The sequence below is a fragment of the Hydra vulgaris genome, chromosome 02, assembly GCF_038396675.1.
Source record: "Hydra vulgaris chromosome 02, alternate assembly HydraT2T_AEP".
Classification (NCBI taxonomy): domain Eukaryota; kingdom Metazoa; phylum Cnidaria; class Hydrozoa; order Anthoathecata; family Hydridae; genus Hydra; species Hydra vulgaris.
The window spans coordinates 63816321-63822320 of NC_088921.1; positions in this window are offsets into that span (position 1 = coordinate 63816321).

A 6000-nucleotide genomic window follows, 5' to 3' on the forward strand; every position below is an offset into this window, starting at 1 on the left:
ACAAAAAAATTAACAATCAGGTCATGTTATCCTGCTACTGGTAACATGTAACCCAGCACAATCTGCTTCATGTCCTAGTAAAGACTAGAGATGGTGTCTCGATAAAAATACTCAACGTGGGCAGATGTTAAACGCATCCAGCTACTGTCTTGTAAAAGGCCTCCTAGCCAAAGACTTAAGGGGTAAACAGATTCTATCTGTTGACCAGCCTCGCACCCCTTCTTCATCTATTAGGCTGGCGCAGATGTATTTTTAATACATTGTTTCCAGTTTAAGATGTTGAATGCTGGATCTTCTTGACTCGATACATAGGTTTTGCTTGTGACTACAGTGACTTGTGCTTGTGACTACAGCTCTAAAACTCAGTTTTATGGTTCTGAAGGCGGCTGGTAGTCAGGTTTCCCGAACTTTGTGGTAGGACCCAGAGAGGCTAATTTCATCAACAGCTGAAAAATTTCAAAGTATTAACAGTGCCATGTTGCGCATGGATAGTGTCTCTGTTTGTACTTTTGGTGTTAATTGCCAAGGCCACATTTAGAGTTTTTTTTACGGCTTAGGGCTTATTAATAGTAATGAGGCAATTGCTTGGGCTATTAAACAATGTACTGAGTTCTATATATGCCTTGACTCAAGTTTTTTAACAAATTTAAAAATAAATAAAGTACCAAAAACTATAAAACACAAAAACCATCACCATCACTAAGTTCTCTAAACCTACTATTCACTAATATTTGTGGTCTTCAAAGTAACTTTTCTTCTGTTGAATCCTATCTCTTGCAAAATTCACTAGACCTACTTGCACTTTGCAAAACTAGTTTGAGTTCAGCTGTCTCATCTTGTGATCTTAGTGTTAATGGTTATCTTCCTTTAATTTGTAAAGACTCTAATAGTCACGTGCTCGGTCTGGGCATATACATTTGTAAGAATTCACCCATTGGTCGGGAAACTAGATTTGAATCAACTGACTATTCTTTTATGTGCCTTCGTTTAGCACCACTAAACGAAGGCACTTAAAAGGAGATAAAGGAGAACGATATAGAACTTTTTCTTCGTTCTATATCGTTCTCCTTTATCTCAAGACAGCACTATTTTTGATGTTATTTCTGATCAAATTCTCTTTATATCAGCCAATATTGTTGTTGTCGGTGACTTTAATGCTCACCACGCTGAATGGCTTGGCTCTAGTGTCAGTGACTCTGCAGGCATTAAAGCCCAAAACTTTTACCTTTCTTAATCCCTAACTTAAGTAATCAACTTTCTGAATCGCTTTCCAGACAAACTGAATCATTTACCTTCTCTACTTGACTTAAGTCTTGTTTCTAATCCTAGTCAGTGCTCAGTTTCTCCACATTCACCCTAAGATGCTTCTGATCATGGTTTGATCTCTTTAAAACTATTATCTCATTCTTCTTCATCATCTGAATCCCCCTATCATTGTACCTCTTACAATTACCTTAAAGTTTACTGGGACTCTTTGCGTGATTTTTTTTGTGATGGCCCTTCAGTAGAAATTTTTCGTCTCCCTGTTGACAAATGCGCTTCTTATATAACTTCGAGGGTTCAGGCTGGCATGGAATTTTTATTCCTAATGGACAATTCCAGGTCGAACCTCACTCTTCTCTATAGTTTTCCTCACATTGTGCTGCTGCAATTGCCAATCGAAACCATTACTTTTATATCTATCAGCAAAACAATTCTCCAGAAAACAGCCGTCTGTTTATTACTGCTAGAAACCATTGTAAAAAGGTTTTGTCTAACGCCGAACCCGCTAATCTTAGGCCATGAAATCTCGTATTTTATCACAAAAATTAGGCTCCCGTGACATTTGGAGAACCTTTAATAGTATCAATAATAAAGGAAAATTTATAATTCCACCTCTCTTGTATGGTTCAGACTTTATCCCTTCTCCTAAAGACAAAGCTGAATTGTTTGCTAAAAACCTTTCATCAATATCATCTCTTGATTCCACTAGTTGGGTTTTACCTGATAAAGCCGTCAAGCAGGTTGATCCATTGCTTGACATTCGTATCACTCTAACTTCTGTATCTTAAGTAATTTTCTGATTAGACTCTTCTACAACTTGTGGCCAGAACAACATAACCTGTTATAGTTTTTCAGAAGTTTTCTCTGAAGCTGTTGTCTATACTTTCAAAACTATTCAACAATTGCTTATCAGAGTCTTGTTTTCCAGTTTGCTAGAAAGCGGCATCTGTTATTCCTATTTTCAAAAATTCTGGAGAGCGATCTGATTTGTCTAACTATCTTCTTACTATCATAAGCAAGGTTTTTAAATCTTTAATTAACAAACACTTAATCTATCATCTTGAATCTAATAACTTACTTTCTGATCATCAATATGGATCTCGATCTTCTCGTTTTACAGCTGATTTGCTAACAGTAATAACCGATAGGTTTTATTGTGCATTAGATAAAGGTGGAGAGGTTAAGGTCATCGCTCTTGACATTTCTAAAGCTTTTGGTAAAATTTGGCATGCTGGTCTTCTCCATAACTTTTCTTTTTATGGTGTATCTGGTAACATCTTTAAGATTATTGAGTCCTTCCTTTGCAATCGTAGTATAAAGGTTGCCCTCAATTGTTCGCTGGCATTGTTCGCTGATGATACTACCATTTATTCTTGTCATGATAAAAAGCCAACACTCTCTGATTGATTGGAGAGGGCTTTTGAGCTCTCACTTCTGCACAGTATGGGGCTCACAGTGGCTGGTTAACTTCAATTCTGATAAAACTCAATTTTTTATCGATCTTTCTTGGAAACCATATATCAAATTCATTGCAAAATTAGCTTCTGCTAAGGTTGCATCTCTTTATCGAGCTCGACACTTTCTTACTCCAGATTCTATTCTCTATCTTTATAAATCTCAAATTCGCCAATGTATGGAATGTTGTTGCCATATCTGGGGTGAATCTTCTAAAGATGTCCTTTCTCGTTTACAAAGTGCAAAAATACATTGTAAATATAGTTGGACCTGCTCTTGCAATCAACATCCAACCATTATCACATTGTCGTAATATTGCTTCTCTTTCTCTTTTCTACAAATACTCTAATGGGAACTGCTCTAAAGAGCTAGCGTCTCTTGTGCCATCTACTAAAATTCATTCTCGTGTTACTTGTCATTCAATTAAGTCTCATCCTTTTTCTGTGACTTTTCCTAAGTGCTTTAAAAACTCTTATTTATCAAGTTTTTTTCCTTGAACATTAGTTCTTTGGAATTCGCTTCCTTTATCTCGCTTTCCTGATTTTTGCAATTCTTTAAGTCGTCTGTCAATCGTTATTTTGCTCTACAATCTTCATCGTTTCTCTTCCAGCAACTTCCAATTCCAATTAGTGGTTGCTTGCAGCCTAGTTGGAAGCGAAGATGTTTAAAAAAAAATCTGAACAAAATAAGTTTGTTTATAAAAACTTCGCATAAGAATTTGAAAGGCAAAAAAAGAAAAAAAAAATTTATTATTCTAACTTGCTGGAACGACATAAGCTAAATTAAAAACGTACGTCGAAAACGTTCACGGGAACGCAAAAAGCTAAAACAAGCGCATTGCCAAAAGCTAAAAATAGCCAAAGTTTAACCAATATTTAAAAGAGGTGGTACAACCAATGTTTCTAATTGCTTAATCTCTATATTGCCCGTTTTTGCTAAAGTTTTAGAGAGATTTTTATATAACGTAAATTTCAATCATTTAATTTTGAACAATTTAAAAAATATATAGTATAATTATAAATACAAAATGTAAGTACGGCTTTAAAAAAGTAATTCAACAGAACACGCAATACTCCAAATTACCCGCATTATTGCTGAATCTTTTGAGAAATCCTAATAAATGTTGGGAGTTTTCATTGACTTATCAAAGCCTTTAATAAAATTGATCACAAAATTCTATTAAAAAAATTAGAGTACTATGAAATCAAAGGAAACGTTTTAATGTTTCTAAAAAGTTATTTAAGCAATCGTAAACAGTTTGTTGAAAGTAATTCAACTGTATCTTCCGATTTATTAGATTTAACTAGTGGAGTCCAGCAGTGCTCTATACTGGTACCCTTCTTTTTCTTGCTTATATTAATAATCTCCCTAAAGCCACTAATTTAATGACCGTTATGTTTGTTAATGATACTAATCTCTTTTTATCTCATAAACGTATAACAACATTGTTTCTAAATATGAACATTGAGTAAACAAAATTTTGTGACTGGTTTAAAATGAATAAGTTGTCGCTTAATCTTGATAAAATCAAATGAACACTTTTTCATCCAACTTCTATAAAGAAATTACTCCCTAATGAAATGCCCGTTCATTTTATAAACAAAATGCAAATAAAAAGAGAAATATATACTAACTTTTTAGGTGTCTATTATAATGAAAACCTTAGCTGGAAACGTCACATAAAATTTTTATGCAACAAAGTTGTTAAAAGTATAGGAAAAATGTATAAAGCAAGATATACTTTAAGTAAACACCTTTTAACACAAATATATTTCTCTTTCATGCATTGCCATATAAAATATGCAAACACTTCCTAGGGTAATACTAATAAATCTAAAATGTTTCTACTTTATCGTCTGCAGAATCATATTGCTCGACTAATCAATTTTAAAAATAGATTTGTGTATGCCAAACCTCTCTTATTTGAAATGAAAATTCTTAATATTTATCAGCTGAATATTTTTATCATACTTTGTTTTATGTATAAATATAAAAATAACGTTAATCTCCTATTTCTTTTTATAATCTATATACCTTAAAAGATAAAAGTAAATAACAAATGAAAATTTAATTCAACAATTTTTTTTTCAAACAAATTTTGGAAGTCAAATATTTCATTTTGAGGAGCTTTTCTTTAGAACAGAATAGTTTTGAAAAACTTTGATTTTTCCTTTGATTGGAATTACCTTATAATCAAAATAAAATTAAAAGAAAACATTTTTTTATCGAAGACAAATTATCTCGTAGAAGACCTTAAGGTCTTGTTGTCAAGAACCGCTTTGTTTTTCAACTACATCGTTACAATTATTGTGTTAAATAATATATTCTTGTCGAAAGTAAAAATAAATAAACGTAAAAGATATATAACATTCATATATGTAAATAAAGTGTAGGAGTATGTTATCAATAGACAAAATTATCTGTTTAAGTTTTCTTTTGAATGTATTGTAATTCCACTCTTGAGTAAAATCGTAATACTTTAAAACTATTTTGTTGCATAAAAAAGCTCCTCGATAAGAAATACAAGATCTACCAAAATTTGTATACGAAAAAGGTTGTTGCGTTAAGTTTTCATTTGGAAGATAATATTTGTTTGATTTTTCATGTGAGGATAAATTATAAAAAGGATAAGGGGAAGTGTTAGTTTTACATTTATACATAAAGCAAAGAATATTATATACATTACTCCAGACATTAGGTTGATATACATTAAGAATATTCATTTTAAATAAAAGAGGCCTGGCATGAGTAAAACGGTCTTTTAGGTTTATAAGGCGTGCAATATGCTTTAGTTGACGATAAAGAAATTCTATTGTACTTTTATTTACACCACCCCATGCACTATTAGCATAATTAATATGGCAATAAATAAATGAGTAATATAATTGAATTAAAGTATATCTATTTAAAAAAGGTCTTTATTTGTATAGCAATTCTATACTTAAAGCAATTTTATGGTTAAGGTTGTTAACACGATTTTTCTATGTGAGGTTTTCATCAATGTAAACACCCAAGAAATTAGTAACTTTAGCTCTCTTTATTTCAGTATTATCAATATACAAGGAAGGTATATTCGAAAGTAGATTTTTTAAGCTGGGTTAAAAAGGATCCATTTAGTTTTTTTGATATTTATTGATAGTTTGATAGATCTAAACCAGTTAGAAAATTTAATGAGTTCACTCTTGATTTTGTTGAATAATATTGGTAAGTTATTGCCAGTTAAAAAGAGATTTATGTAATCGGCAAACATAATTGTTGTCAAATTTGATGCTTTATAGAGAT